The sequence below is a fragment of the Petromyzon marinus genome, chromosome 23 (genome assembly GCF_048934315.1).
Source record: "Petromyzon marinus isolate PM22_M1 ecotype Great Lakes invasive population chromosome 23, UKy_Petmar_22M1.pri1.0, whole genome shotgun sequence".
Classification (NCBI taxonomy): Eukaryota; Metazoa; Chordata; class Hyperoartia; order Petromyzontiformes; family Petromyzontidae; genus Petromyzon; species Petromyzon marinus.
The window spans coordinates 29972188-29988667 of record NC_133689.1 but is presented as its reverse complement, the minus strand read 5'-3'; the positions used below and the strand labels follow the sequence as shown (position 1 = coordinate 29988667).

Sequence of the window (16480 nt, the reverse complement as noted above, 5' to 3'; positions counted from 1 at the left end):
ATACGAGTGGGTGTGGTTGTGTTCATGATAGCCTTCATGATAATCAGGCCCCGCCTCGTTGACGAGGTGGGGTTATCAATCAGGATAACGCAATCAATCGTGTGCAGTTACGCTAGTGTCAATTCGTCCTCGTTGTCTAACTTCGTATTATTGATCAGCATAATACAATGATTATCGCTTTAACACTCTCCGAGTGTTCATATTTTAGGTCCCAAGTTCATATCATTCGCTTTAAAGTTTAATGAGTGTGGATTGGTGTGTTTATAGTTTAGGTTCCCATGTTCATATCGTTCGCTTTAGTTTAATGAGTGTGTATTGGTGTGTTTATAGTTTAGGTTCCCATGTTCATATCGTTCGCTTTAGTTTAATGAGTGTGTATTGGTGTGTTTATAGTTTAGGTTCCCGAGTTCATATCTCGTCGCAGGATACAGATCTTATGCAAAAATTTCAGGAAAGAATCACACGACCACTTCTGTATTAATCAATTTATTTTCTAATTAAACCTTAACTATAATATGTATGTGAACTCTCAATCTCGGAACTTCAACACAGTATCCACACGGTATCAAGACAGTACCATCAACGACTGTACGATTTCACTTTGATAACACATGGACCCCGCATAAAGCGATTGCTGTTAGTGAGAGAGAGAGTCAGGACATATAAATGCTATGCTACACAAAAGCTTATACATTATAATATGAACGATCATTATGCTTGAAATGGTCAGCACATTATCAGGCGATTGATTAACATGCAACGGTATTCATATAAAAAGACAATCAAACAGTTATTATTTCCAAAGGCATAAATGTAACAACAGATCCACCGGACAGACTATAAGATTACCGAAATGGCTTAGTGTGAGGGTATGCGGCGGAACGTGTTATCTCACGGGAGATTAATTAATTAATTCATGCGTGAATAAGATTGTAAGATCAGAAAATCGGTTTAGCACGATTCCTCCCCGGGAGCGTAGCTCCGTGGCGAAGGTGCCAAGGGTTAATTCGTATTGATGGATCGGTTGGTAACTTATGCGATTAGAAGCACAGTCCAAAACAAAATATTAAAGAGGGAAATTATGAATATACTTATAAACGACGGACTGTTATCACACGGTTGATGCTTCCACAGTCAGATGGTTCACGGACTTGAGTGTTCGCTTCTGGTTAAGGACCCGTGTAGGTTTGAGTGATATGAATTGTTTTGAATAGTCAGTGTTTGGAATTAATTATTTGCGTTGCCATACGCTGAAGTTGGCATCGCTTGTAGGAGAAGTAGCCTCGCTCCCTTTAGAGCGGTGAGGTGTGTGGGAGTGCATCATACGTATCGCCGCCCTCCTCCACGCAGCAGCCAGCCTCTGTCCACGGGGGAGAGTTGCTTGATCGCTCTCAGTTTTGCTCAGTGGACACCTCTCTCCACTGCTGGATGAGCTGCGCGATCACGCTCGTGCTGGTTCGCTGACAGCAGTTTCTCTCCGCTGTTGGATGATCTGCATCGACACGCTCCCTCTCTCTCTCTGTGTGGAGAACTCGAACGTACTCGCTGCTGGTTTGCTGAAAGCAGGTTTCTCTCCGCTGCTGGATGACTCAGGTCGCACGCACTTGTACTGGTTCTCTGACAGCAGGTTTTTCTCCACTGCTGGATGACTCCAGTCGCACGTACTCTTGCTCTGGTTTGCAGAAGCTCTTGCTTGGTGCGTCGGTCGATCTGCAGCTGGACTCAATGTAAATGAAACTTTCAGCAATACTCTGTCTTTCAGCTCTTGGAAATCACACTAGGTGACGCCTCACTACCCTGCGAGTCTTGCCAACGTCAGTGGGTATCGACGGGGCCACTCTGGCTTCTGCTCGCCGCCCCCTGCTCTGCAGCTCGCCGGCTGGCGACCTGTTGCTCTCGTTCCCGATTGGAACTGCTCCTGAACCGACTCACTGGTCGAACTCCCCGCGTTACGACCTCCTCCGAGTCGAACTCCCCGAGTTCCGACCCCCCTGGTCGAACTCTTCCGAGTTGCTCCTCCGAGTCGAACTGTCTCCCGAGAGTCGACCCCCCGGTCGAACTCTGGTGAGCCGACCCCCCCCCCGTCGAACTCTGGTAAGTTGCTCCTCCGAGTTCCTCTTTTTATGCCCAAAAATCCCTTCACTCGGATCCTGCCCACAAGGCGGGGTTTCTTTCGATTTTTGCTGTGTCAGGATTTGTCCATATGTATCTGCGTCCGTGTGTGTGTCCGTACGTGTGTCAGTGTGTGTCCTTGTGCATCACCCACGGTATATTCCGTTGTCATACTCCTACCATAAAACCCACAAGTAAAACAATCAAATGTTATAAATTGTCTCGAAGGCGCCTCTCTGTCTGGGTGCACAACCTGGAGGGAGGGGTGATATTCCCTCCGACTTTCACCGACGCACAAAGAAATGGTTAAAAAGTTTTAAGTTAACATTTCACTTCATCAGAGTTCCACAGTTATGATTCTGTATTAGTTCAAGGTCTGGGTCAGCTTCCCGTTGTGGTGTTTGACTCGTGTTTCCCCGAGCGTATACACACTCCTACCCCGCGCTGCGGGGATACAAAGACGGCCGGGATCTTCCTTTCTCTCCGACCCTGGGTTTAACATCGCCCTTTGCTTACGTTGCAGTTTTGCTGTGCGCTTGCATTTCTTTTCCTCTCTACTCTTACTTTAACCCGGCTTATTATTTGCGTATGGGTGGATTAGAGCATTCATGTTGACTTAGGAAAACCTGAGTGTTAGGCTTCGGGTCAAGTCGTATAGAAATTATTAAAATATGTATATACATTTCATATTAAATTAATAGACGGGTGATGGTTACATTGACGTAGCTTGTGGCAGGGTTCAATTGAAGTGGGTGTGAAGATCAATAACTTTAGCCTACCCTGTCGTTAAATTCCGACTTTAAGTTACTTTAATAGTAATGCAGAACCAATTAGCTTTTTTGACTTAACTAGATCTAGGCTAACGCAACCTCCTAGTGACCCTGGCTTTGTGTTTACGTCAGCCCCTTGCAATCCGCTGCGCTCGGCTCTCTATCTGCTCCCTCTGACCCTGGGAGGGCTCTGAACGTCAAAATCGTGTTAGTGGGTCAAGGTAAATATGACCTCCACATGCCATGCTGAGGCCTGGTTTGGTGTTTTTATTCATTATTAAAATTAAAAGAAACAATAGAAATATGTATCTATATGTATTGAAAAATTACTTGTTAATATTAAGATGGAAAGGGGGGCATATACAACAGGTGTGGCGGGGGTGGAGGGTGGTGTGGTGGGGTGGAGGGTGGTGAGGCGGGGTGGGGTGGAGGGTGGTGTGGCAGGGTCGGGTGGAGGGTGGTGTGGCGAAGTGGGGTGGAGGGTGGTGTGGCGGGGTGGAGGGTGGTGTGGCGGGGTGGGGTGGAGAGAGGTGTGGCGAAGTGGGGTGGAGAGTGGTGTGGCGAAGTGGGGTGGAGGGTGGTGTGGCGGGGTGGAGGGTGGTGTGGCGGGGTGGAGGGTGGTGGGGTGGAGGGTGGTGGGGTGGAGGGTGGAGGGGTGGAGGGTGGTGGGGTGGAGGGGTGGAGGGTGGTGGGGTGGAGGGTGGTGTGGTGGTGGGTGGTGTGGTGGAGGGTGGTGGGGTGGTGGGTGGTGGGGTGGAGGGTGGTGGGGTGGAGGGTGGTGGGGTGGTGGGTGGTGGGGTGGTGGGTGGTGGGGAGTGGGGCACATCGTAATGGTGTGGGGTGAGGAGGATCGTGTTGGTTGAGGATGAGGAGTATAGTGATGGTGGAGAGTTATGCGGATAGTGATGGTGTTTCAAGTTTCAAGTTTCATTGATTTAGGTATAGCCCTGTGAGCCATGCGGATCTTAAGTCGGGTGCAACCGCAACCAACAAAATATGAATACAGAACATCCCAAAGCGACGACGCGCAACAGAAACATCCTGGAATAAACCAGGACATATTCCACACACACAAAAAACGTATTAAAACGCTGTGTGCAAAAATCACAATGTGGTGCAAGCCAACAACAACAACTATAAGACAAATTTTGATTTTGATTGTTTATATATATTTTATTATTTTGTTGTTTCCCTTCAACGTGACTTTACCGAAAGAGCTAAGAATATGAACTATAAGACAATTTAGATTAACCATATGTTTTTAAATCACCAAAAAAAAGCTATAAAAAACAATGTAACAACAGTAATCTTAGGAACTGTAATTTTAAATTTAACAATAAACGATATACATAACACTGACGACAAAAACCTGCAGCCATAACTGGCAGCACGACACTCCCAGTGTATGATGTGTGAGTGAGTCAGCAGCAGCGTGAGTGAGTGTATGATGTGCGAGTCACTGTATGATGGTTGAGTCCGTATTAGGTTGAGTGAGTGTATGATGTGTGAGTCAGCGTACGATGTGTTAGTCAGCACATGATGAGTGAGTCAGTGTATGATGTGCGAGTCAGTGTATGATGTGTGAGTGAGTGAGTCAGCAGCAGCGTGAGTGTATGATGTGTGAGTCAGCGCACAATGTGTTAGTCAGCGCATGATGAGTGAGTCAGTGTATGATGTGTGAGTGAGTCAGCGGCAGTGTGAGTGAGTGAATAATGTGCTAGTGAGCCAGCACACGATGAGTGAACCTGTGTATGATGAGTGAATGGGTCAGTGGTTGTGCGAGTGTATGATGTGTGAGTGAGTAAGCGCATGATGAGCGAGTCAGTGCATGATGTGTGAGGGAGTCAGTGTATGATGTATGAGAAAGTCAGTGTCGGCTCCCTCTGCTCGCGCGTCGCCCCCCCCCTCCGGCTCCGTCGCCCCCCTCCCCCAGCTCCATCGGCCCTCCCTTGGCTCCGTCGGCCCCCCCCGGCTCCGTCGCCCCCCCCCCGGCTCCGTCGCCCCCCCCCCGGCTCCGTCGTCCCCCCCCCCCAGCTCCGTCGCCCCCCCCTGGCTCCGTCGCCCCCCCCCGGCTCCGTCGCCCCCCCCCGGCTCCGTCGCCCCCCCCCCCGGCTCCTTCGCCCCCCCCCCGGCTCCGTCGCCCCCCCCCGGCTCCGTCGCCCCCCCGGCTCCGTCGCCCCCCCCCCAGCTCCGTCGCCCCCCCCCCGGCTCCGTCGCCCCCCCCCCGGCTCCGTCGCCCCCCCCCGGCTCCGTCGCCCCCTCCGCCCCCGTCGGCCCCCCCCGGCCACCTCGGCTCCATCACCTCCTTCTGTCGGCTCCCTCGGCCCCCTCACAAACGGCCCCACCAGCCCCTGCTCGGAGTGCGGCCCGGGAACGCCCCGGGAGCGCACGCGCGCCTCAGGCGGCCATCTTGGATTCGTCTTCTTGGTCTTTGTCGAGGATGGGTTGGATAGTGATGGTAAGGGGTGGGGCGAAAAGCGATTGTTGTGGGTGGGGAAGATAGTGATGGTGGGGGGGATGGGCATATAGTAATATTTGGGCGTGTGGCGGATCGTGATGGTGCAGGTTCAGGTGGATAGTGATGGTGAGGGGTGGGTGGATTGTGATGGGGGAGATTGAGGAGGGTAGTGATGGTGAAGGGTGAGGCGGATAGGAATGGTAAGGGGTGGGGTTAATAGTGATTGTGGTGGGTGGGGCAGATCGTGATGGCGGTGGGATGGGCGTATAGTAATGACGGTGGGTGGGGCAGATTGTGATGTTGGGGGGTTGGGTGGATCGTGATGTTGCGGCGTTTGTTGGATAGTGATTGTGGGGTTTGGGGCGGATAGTGATGGTAGGGGGTCGGGCGGATTGTGATGGTAGTGGCTGGGTTGGATAGTGATGGTGAGGGGTGGTGAATAGTGATGTTAGGGGGGGGGGGGGCGGATAGTGATGGTGAGGAGTGAGGCGGATCGTGATGGGGAAGGGTGAGGCGGATTGTATTGGTAAGGGGTGGGGCTAATAGTGATTGTAGTTGGTCGGGCAGATCGTGATGGTGGGGGGATGGGTGTATAGTAATGGTGGTGGGGGGGGGATAGTGGGGATGAGGCGTTCGTTGATGGTGGTGGATGGGGCAGATTGTGATGGTGGGGGATGGGTGGATAGTGATGTTGCGGGGCTGGTTGGATGGTGATTGTGGGGTTTGGGGCGGATAGTGATGGTGGAGGGCACACCGAATAGTGATGATGGGGGTTGGGGCTTACTGTGAAGGTGGGGGGTGAGTGGATGGTGATGGTGGAGGGTGGTTTGGAGAGTGTTGGTGGGGGGTGAGATGGTCGGGCAGGATGGAGGGGAGGCGGGGAGAAGATTTTCAGACGAAAATCTTCTCCCCGTGGCAGCGCCTCTTCTTGCTGAGTGAAGGCCTCCCGCAAAAGTCATTATAATATGAGAGGTTGACTCTCAGGTGGCCTCCCACTTCGTAGCCCTGCTCCTCGGCCACGAAGGAGGGGCAAGTCCTCTGGGCCCGCGTCATCACCCCCACCGGAGCTCGGGGACGCTTTGTGGGACGAGCCAAGCAGCTGCTGCTGTTGGGTCCAGCTGCTTTTTTCTGCCGGCGTCGTTGAGGTGACTTCTTGGCTGCTTCCATCTCGAGCCAGATGTCCTTAACAGCCGCCGCCTCCCAGAACCCGACTGTAGGAACTGGCGCAGGGTCGACCTGAGATAACTGAGGCCCGCACAGGCCCAGGCAGCAACAGCAGCTGCACAGCTGTTCATATCCCAGCAGGGGATTCTCGGCTGTCAGGAGGCAGGCGTCGTGGAGGAGGTGGTGGTACTCTGTTGACTCCGCTCCTTCACAGGATTCTGGGGGATGAGTGAGACCTAGGGCACAGTAGGGGGATGTCATCAGCACTGGGCAGTACCTGGACCGTACCCTTAATTATCATCATGCAAGTACTCACATTCGTCATTCAGTCATCCACGTCAACATTCTATGATCATTGTACTTAAACGTCGGCTGCACCCTTAGAATTGCATGGAAAGCTTGTGGGAGGAGCACACGGACCTTGGAATATGTACGACCCAAATACATCATTGCGAGGGTGACCTTGGCTAGGCAACGCATCTAGACGGCCATGTCATCAATGTTTTTATTGTAATTATATACTAATTATATTTTATATCAAAGTAATTGTAGTGTAAATTTTGATTTAAAGCTTTCGTGACTGCAGTAATTCATATTCTTAGCACTTTCGGTAAAGTCACATTGAAGGGAACATAACACAAACGGTCGAAACGTCGTGAGAATTTTTATTGTTTTATATATATTTTATTATTTTATTGTTTCCCTTCAACGTGACTTTACCGAAAGAGCTAAGATTATAATTGTAGTGTTCTACGATGGGGGCGGAGCCTGCAGAAGACGGGGGCGGGGCCACATAGGCCGTGGCAGTGACGTCACCAGAGGGCGGGGCTCGAGGCCTGGACCGTTGGCGACAGTTGGAGCGGGGAGGCCGTTGCCATGGCTACCCGGGTTTGTTGTTGCCTACCGACATCGCTATAATAAAGACTTTACTTGTTTACTTAGCGCTCGTTTATCATTGATTTACTTATTTATCGTTACCGAGACTATCCTTATGACTTAATTACTTGTTAAATAGATAGCAACTCGTCACGTTCTTTAGAAGGAAAACCAAAGAGGCAAATTTACACAAGTGCTTCTGGCAGATGTGGCCACAGGCCAAAGAGACACGCACATTGATGTACTCATCGTCGGTATTAAATTATTGTTTACTATCGATCAAGGACGGGCACGTCAAAGCTATTTGAGGAAAGTGAGTGGTGGTGCTGATTGGTACTTGCTATGAGCACCTGCCCCTAGTCAGAATCAGAATCTCAATCTATATTCATACTGGAGGAATACGATGAACTATACAGCTCGTTTTCAAAGATGTTCAGTACCTTGGTTCGCCTCGTAGTCTGCGACCACTTCGGCCCAAGCGGCTGTGGAGGGGGACTTCGCAGGCTTCTCAGAATCCGGAGTCGAAAGGGAGGGAACGGGGGGGAGGCGGAGGAAGAAAATCGTGAAGCGTGCCGCTAAGCATGCTCCTCATATACAGCTACAGAGACGAAGATCCCCCTGGCAGCCTTGGACCAGTGCTGTGCTGAAGAGCAGCACGGCACACCACGCCTGGCCACCTTTGTCTCCCCTATGCTGATGTTTTCAACGGGGGCTCTTTACATAGGTGATGTTTTAACACGTTGAATCAGATACTGTAATCGTTTTGAGTCTGAGTAGACAAAGAGGAGGCCCATGACTTTTTCACTAAATACCAACCACCGTGGAATATAAATTCGCGCTACTCCTCTAGCGACACAACAGCCCTGCCTACTCCCCACACAGGAATCTACACACACACACAGCAACACTCGCTCCACTCACCATGTCAATATCTTTTCGTGCAATATTCTCGTATGAGGTCATCATTTGGAAATCTTGAGCAACGCAAGAACGCAGCTCTCTGCTCAACGCCTCTGCTCAATATGGCAGTTAGGACCACGTGACATCGGTTAGGGCCTCGTGACGGCGCGTCGGACAACTCGTTGCGAGGCAACTGGCGATTTGGGTGACGCCACGGCGAGTCACGTGCTCCTTGGTACACGAATCAGAGAGGAACCCAGCACACGAACCACTCACACGCGCCTCGCGCACCCTTCTGAACAGACTGTTGGTAGAAGGTGCACACACACACCCCAACAAATACACTTCGTATAACAACGCGTGAATACGAATGTAAATAGATGTTCCATTGTCCGAATATTTATTTAAGATACCTACGTACAAATTAATTAGAATATGTATTTATACTGGAGAAATCCAATCAATAACTCACAAACCACCCACCCACCCTCTCAAGTTCTCAAGCATACAATAACCCATTCGCCAAGCCGTGCTGGCCTTCACAGGTGCTTGCTCACAGCACCTGCCCTAATAATCTGTTAGGGCTGTTGGGGGGTAGGTGCTGCGGGATCTGTGTCTTTGTGTGAGCTGGTGAATGTGGGGAGCGGTAGTGTTGTGATTAACGCACTTCGCCACGAAGCCGGCCAATCAGTTCGATTCCCGCTCACGGCAAAGACAAGTGACGATTGTCTGAATCGGTTATTGGCCTCGCTAATTCAGCCTGAAATCAACACGTTGTGTAAACATCACGACTAGGGAGACAAATGCGGCCGGGGATGGTGTTGGTCACTTATGCCCTCGTGTACCGTGCCGTTCTTCATAGGTAGTCGCTAACAGTACCTGCCCCAACATTCTGTTAAGGCTACACGGGGGATCTTTGTCTTTGTTTGTGAAAGTGTGGGGAGCGGTGGTGCAACGGTTAGCGCGCTGCGAACCTGGAGATCAGAGATCTCTGGCGCAGAGCGCGCTCTCATTGGTCCGTGGAGTCGTGACGTGATGCTAAGGGAGCGTGTTGATTGGGGTCGTCAGCTTGCAAAGGACTCGATGGGGAAGCCGTTTTCATAACAAACTCGACGCTCGTGGTTTGTATCATTGCAGAATGCCGCATCAAAGTCAAGTGGCTATGAGCTGCTTTGGTGTCCTTAAGCGCTGCTCCTTTCTCAAGAAAATACCCTTCCAAAAAAAGATACTCGATTAAAACCACGAGAGACCGTGCAGTGGTTGTTTTGGCACCATTCAGTATACATCATCTAAATAAGATGTTAATCTTTGAAACTGCACATTTTTAAAGATGTAATAACGAGGTCATAACAAGTGTCAGATGTAAAACCTCTTTCCATTGTTTGGATTTCACTTCCCCATAATTCGGGTGAAAATTATCGCAACATTCAAATATCGTGTATAGAATATGCTCTTTGTTGAGACCACCACGAATGAAATAGATTTTACTGCATGGTTGTTCAAAACCATGACTCTGAAATCGTTTTGGTACACAACTATGCACTGCGAAAACCTACCGACAGAAAACATGTTTTTGTAACCAAACGCTCAATGCTGAGAGCGTTTGGTTATGAAAATATTCGTGCGAGTGTGCTGCACGGGACTTTGCCTTGGCTCGAGATTAACCACCGGTCTTGCCACGTCCAGACATGGTGAGGACGACGAGGACACATTGAAAAGGAGACTCGGGCTGGTGTACTTCAACTTATTTATTTCGTTGTCACCGCTCGTACATTACAGCAACACTCATCATCAAACCAACCCAGTTCCACGTTTTTCAGTCACTTTTAAACCTCTTCTCCACCAATTACCTTTCTCCCACTTCTCGCTCTTTCCCGATCCGCTCTCCGCACCAATCCGATCCGAGTGTCAACCACTCACTCATCGGATTGCGTTTCGTGCACGTCGTGCTCACACCCCGATCTCTCTTCCCCGCCCGAGCGTGCCGCGTGCGTGACGTGGTGATCCCTGACCTCCGACCCTTGATGCGTTAGGCATGCGTGATGTCGAGTGCGGAAGGTATGCGTGCTGTTTGTGTTGTGCGAGTGTGTGAGGATGGGTGACACATCCTCTATATCACCGCTTTCTCGGTTGAGACAGAGCCCTCCTCGGCTACTGCAGCTGCTGCAGTAGCAGCAGACAGCGCCTCACGCAACCGCGCGTCGCTCGCGACTCCCGAGCAGAGCGCGTGGCTGCGATTCTACGAGAATAAGAGCCCGGTCCACTCTCACGAGGAACTGGCGCGCAACATCAAAACACGTTTCGGGCAATTACCCTTCCCAAAGCATTCTATAATCAGATCGGCACAGCCGCAGAGAACGCAGGAGGGACGCGATATTGTGAGGGACGTGGGCCCCTGGCTCCCCCTCCGGGGGAGGGTTGATCTCGGGAGAGCTGCAGGTTCCGGACTCCTCGCTCATGTGAGAGCCACCGCTATCCAACTGCTCACTCGTGGGGAGAGGGCTACTGCTCCCCAGCTCCTCTCCTCGCGCCGGAGCCCCTCGGGTCCGCAGGTTCTGTTTGGGGGGCATAGCTCGGGGCTGGCGCATGGCTGCCTGGAATCAATCTGTCGCTTCTCAGCCACTCAAACGCGACGTATCCGTTCACACAACCCCACGCACCACTCTCACGCGCTGAACCGGGGGTCAGAGGGCAATGACGTCCTTCGCACACGCGTTGCCACCGAGGGCGGGCAATGGAGATTGTTTAAAGGGCTGTAGGGATAATCCCACGTGTACCCAGGCGAGTCCACCGTCGCTCACCGCGGGCACAGGCTAAACAAAGGCAGTATGGATAATTTTGCGTGTACGCCGCCTGTCTACCTGACGCACACGTTAAACACAAGGGCGGATGAGTAACCTCACGTGCCCCTGTACGAGTCCGCCGCCGCTCGCCACACACACACGCTAATCACGAGCTACGCGCAGGGGCGAGCGCAAACACGTGGGTAAATACACACTCGCGCACAAACACAGGGTACGACGCAGGAACCCCGGTCGGGCCCGCACACAATGGCCGCCTCAACAGAGTTACCCACGTGCAAATCCCCGTACCACGACGAGCGGACTCACACCACCATGTGCCCGTTCCACACTCGCAGAAACCACACAAGGTTTGTTGATCACTGACGATTTATTCCTGGCGTGTCTGTGGGCTACTATTACCCAAGTCAGTCCGGGTCAGCAGGGCAGGTTTAACCTATCTCTCGATGGTCTAAACCTGATCTACCTCGTCCCCTTGGAGTGAAACTCCCCACTCTCGCTTTCGTACTCACATTTCGCCTCCGATGCGTGGGCCGTCGCGGAGAGACGAGGCTGCACGAGGTTCTTGCGGGGAGCGGGGCCTGGCTTCGCTGATACTCGTCCCACGGACGACCCAGTGGCCGGCAAGCTGACTGCTCCGATCGCTCATTTGAGGAGAACGCGAACCCCCATCGTCGCTCTCCTCTCCCATTTTATCCCTCTCTACATCAAAGGTCTGCCCGGCTAACCCGCGATACCCCACCGCCATTGGTGCGCCCACCTCGGTGCCTTCACAGACGTCCGCTTCCCTCTCTACCCATCAACAGGGGCCGCCGTTGGGCCGTTGCCATTGGCCACGGCGTGCAAGCGTACTTTGCCGGCCAATCGGATGCTTCCCCTGGTGCTCGTGTGGACCTAACCGCGGTGACTGAGTAGCCTTGTCGTGAGCATGCAATTGCACGTCAATTCACGGCTCTGTGGTGTAATTCAACCTGGGGGAAGTCGGACAATTCCCTGGCCCCAGGAAACCGTGAGGGATGTCCCTACGAAGAAGGCCCCTGGGTGAAAACCTGGAGGCCATGTGACTTCCCCACGAGGTCCTACGTGGGGGGTGTGTGTGTTGTGTGTGCTCATTTTGGGGATGGTGAGGGAGAAGCAGCTTCGGCCTGCACGCTCTCCCGTGGTGGCGTTGCAGGCATGGCTCCGACGGAGTGGCTTCGCTGCTATGGCACCACATAGCCCGCCGAGGTGCCAGTCTCCGTCCCGGGTTGACTGGAGCATCTCGCCTGGGTTGCCCCCACGAGGTAGCGCCGCGGGGTCCGCGGGACTCGCCCGGCCCTCGTGGCTGGCCTCGGGGGTGGTGGCTCCGTCTTTTGGGCTTTTAGCGGCGGTCTCTTCCTCCATTCCAATGGCTCCTCTCGTCCCTCGGCACCTGTGGGCTGGGGAACAAACTCAGAGGCAGCAGGGTTTAGGTGCCATCGTCCCCGCCCCCCCCGGCCTGGGCCGTGACCCCTCGGGGCCGAGCATGGAGGGTGTTGGGACCCCGGGATTTCGGGGTACCCAAACTGCGGGGTTCTCTCTTGCTGGGGCTGCCTTCCATGGTTTTAATTGGCGGACGTTGACCACCATCTCTCGGCCCCTGTCTCCGCCCTGAATCAGCACCGTCCAGGGGGAGATCTGCCGCCCCACGGTCCAGGGTCCGCGCCAGTAGGTGGTCAGTTTCCCCAGCTGTCCAGCCCCGACACGAGGGGTGTATAGCCACACGTTAGAGCCCGCCGAGTAGAAGGGGGGCTCCATAAGGGGCCGGGCGCCCTGCTCTTGGTGCCGATGCGCGGCCTCTCCTTGTGGGTAGGCCCGGCCCCGGGCCCCTCGCAGAGTCTCCATCAGGTGCTCCACGGGGCGGCTCCCCTCATCCCGTTGCAGTGGGGGAACGCCGAACAGCAGATCTGCAGGTAGACGAGACTCACGGCCACACATCATTAGGAACAGGGTCTGTCCCGTAGACGTGTGTACTGTGGTGGCGTAGGAGAACAGGGCATAGGGGAGGTGTTCGTCCCAGTCCTGCTGAGTTGCGGCCACCATGCATTTGAGCTTCCCAGCTAAGGTCTGGTTCATACGCTCCACCATACCGTTCACCTGGGGGTGGTGCGCCGTGGTTCGGTCCTTCTGGATTCCGAACTCGCGGCACAGCACCTGAAACAGCTCTGCCTCGAACTCACTACCTTGCTCGGTAATGACCCATTCGGAGATCCCGTGCTTAAGTACGTAGTGCTCCACGAATGCCCAGGCCACCACAAGAGCCGTCTTATCGGGGATGGCCACCGCCACGGGATAGCGTGCGAAATACTCCACCGGTGGGATCGCGGAAATGGCCCCTGTAGGTCGATCCCAACCAGCTGGTTTGTCCGACTGACGCGGAACGGCCTCAGGGGTACCTGATATTGCGCCGCTTTCGGCCCACATTGCTGACACGCGCGGCAGCCCTGTACCCAGGCGGCCACGTCTTGCGCCAATTTGGGCCAGAGATATTGGCGACGCAGGGTCTCCCTAGTGCGCCGTTCCCCATCATGGCCCCCGAGCAGGTGGTTGTGCACCAGCCATAGCAGCTGGGGTCGCACCTGGGCGGGAACACAGATGCACCCTCTTACCACCCCGTTCTGCACACACAACCGGGCATACAAACCACTCCAGGGTCCTGGTAGGGTGCTCTTCTTTTCCCGCAGGGCCGCTTCCACTGCCGCCAGATCCGGGTCCCGTTGCTGGGTCTGTCTCAACTGCTCGTCATCCAGGCCCGGGAAGGCGCAGCTGACGTCCTCTTGGATCCGCCCGGTCAGGGTGGGGCAGTCCGTCGGCTCCTTCTGTAGGGGTCTCCGCGGCGCATACTGCACTCTCTCTCGTGAGAGGGGGGTCTCAGTGCGCTCCCGGGGGGGCGTTGCCTGTTGGCAGCGTCCCCCATGAAGCATGGGCAGGCCTCCTCCGCCCTCGTCTCGGCGCACACCATGGGCTGCCTCGACAAGGTGTCCACATTTTCGTGCATCCGCCCAGCCCGGTACTCGATCTGCAGGTTGTATTCCTGCAGCTGCGCCAGCCATCGGGTCATCTGCCCCCGCGGTTTCTTGAATGTGAGATGGAGCTGCAGAGCATAATGGTCACTCCGCACCCGACATTTTCTGCCATACAAATACGGCCAGAACTGTTTACATGTGAAGATCACGGCATACAGTTCCTGACGGGTCACGCAATAGTTCAGCTCGGCCCTGCTCAGGGTCCAGCTGGCGTATGCGATGGCCCGCTCCATCCCATCCTGCACCTGTGACAACACCGCGCCCAGCTCATAGCTGCAGGCGTCGGTGTCCAAAATCAAATCGGTGGAAAAATCCGGGAAAGCCAGGGTGGGGGTATGGGTGAGGTGGTCTTTGAGGGTGGTGAAGGCCGTCAGGCGGCCTCCGTCCACTGATAAGGGTTCTTAGGGGAAGTGAGTTGGGTGAGGGGGCGTGCAATCTCGCTGAATCCCTTTACAAATCGATGATAATAGGTGGCGAGCCCCAAGAATGACCTGATCTCCGTCAGGTTCCTTGGCCATGGCCATTCCACTATGGCGCGTACCTTCTCCGGATCGGTGCGCAACCCTGCCTCGCTGATTCGGTGTCCAAGGTACCCCACCTTGTGCTGCGCAACATAACACTTACGTGGCTTGAGTTTGAGATGGGCGGCTCGCAGTCGCTGGAACACCTCTCATAACCTGGACCAGTCCTCAGACAGAGATATACTGAACACTATCACGTCATCCAGGTAAATTAGGCACTGTTCCCACTGCAAGCCCCGCATCACCAGCTCCATCAACCACTGGAACGTCGCAGGCACATTAGTGAGTCCGAACGGGAGTATCCGAAACTCAAACAGTCCCATCGGTTTGGTAAATGCAGTCATTGGCCGATCCTCCTCCGCCATATCCACCTGCCAGTACCCGGATGCTAGATCGAGGGTGGAAAAATACCGCGCCACCGCGAGGCTGTCAAAGGTGTCATCGATGCGGGGGATGGGGAAGGCATCGCCGAGGGTGACTGCGTTCAACTTTCGGTAATCAACACAAAACCGGGTCGACCCATCCTTTTTCATCACCAGTACCACCGGGGCAGACCAGGGGCTAGCTGAGGGCTGGATTATGTTATCTCGGAGCATTTCCACGATGGCATCTTTAATCTGGGCCCGTTCAGGCGCGCCCACTCGGTATGTGGGGAGTTTAATTGGTTGGGCGGCACCGGTGCCAATTTGGTGCTTAACAAGGTCAGTCCGGCCCACATCCGAATCGTGCTCACTGAACACGTCGGCGTCATCGCTCATGAAAACGTTTATTCTGAGCTCCTGGTTTAGCCCCGAATGAGTAGCATCAAACAGTATTTTACAATAAAATATTGATCCCAATGCAGTACACCATATCGACGTGAAATTGGCAGGTGCACTCACTGGATGAGTCGAAGTGTAAAAAGCGACCCATCCAGATACAACAATGCAAAAGCCTACAACACCTGGTATTCCCAGGCAGTCTCCCATCCAAGTACTAACCAGGCTCGACTCTGCTTAGCTTCCGAGATTAGACGAGATCGGGCGCATTCAGGGTGATATGGTCGTAGGCCATGCTTGGAAAGACCTGTCGCACATTCAGATGTATAAAACAATCAACATTCAACTATACTTCTGGAGGTCATCGCTCATAAAACCTTTATTCTGAGCTCCTGGTTGAGCCCCGAAAGAGTGGCATCAAACATTATTTTACGATAAAATATTGATCCCAATGCAGTACACCATATCGACGTGAAATTGGCACGTGCACTCACTGGATGAGTCGAAGTGTAAAAAGCGACCCATCCAGATCCAAAAATACAAAATCCTACAACACCTGGTGTTCCTAGGCAGTCTGCCATCCAAGTACTCACCATGCTCGACCCTGCTTAGCTTCCGAGATCAGACAAGATTGGGCGCATTCAGGGTGATATGGTCGTAGGCCATGCTTGCACACACCTGTCGCACATTCAGATGTATGAAACAATTAAAGTTCAACTATATTTCTGGAAATCATCGTTCATGAATACTTATATTCTGAGCTCCTGGTTGAGCCCCGAAAGAGTGGCATCAAACAGTCTGGATGAGTCGAAGTGTAAAAAGCGACCCATCCAGATATAACAATGCAAAAGCCTACAACACCAGGTATTCCCAGGCAGTCTCGCATCCAAGTACTAACCAGGCTCGACCCTGCTTAGCTTCCGAGATCAGACGAGTTCGGGCGCATTCAGGGTGATATGGACGTAGGCCGTGCTTGCAGAGACCTGTCGAACACTCATATGTATAAAACAATCAACATTCAACTATACTACTGGAGGTTATCGCTCATGAAAACGTTTATTCTGAGCTCCTGGTTT

At 53.3% G+C, this 16480-nt stretch overlaps 2 non-coding genes and 1 pseudogene across 2 annotated transcripts; all 3 read right to left on the bottom strand.

Moving 5' to 3' along the window:
* Positions 1–15577: 15577 nt before the first annotated feature.
* LOC142926719 (5S ribosomal RNA) lies at positions 15578–15696 on the bottom strand. The gene has a single exon (XR_012943643.1). It is a non-coding gene; the product is annotated as a 5S ribosomal RNA (ribosomal RNA).
* A 252-nt stretch (positions 15697–15948) lies between these two features.
* Positions 15949–16067, bottom strand: LOC142928581 (5S ribosomal RNA; annotated as a pseudogene).
* Positions 16068–16253: 186 nt separating this feature from the next.
* LOC142927397 (5S ribosomal RNA) lies at positions 16254–16372 on the bottom strand. The gene has a single exon (XR_012944322.1). It is a non-coding gene; the product is annotated as a 5S ribosomal RNA (ribosomal RNA).
* Between the last annotated feature and the right edge of the window lie 108 nt (positions 16373–16480).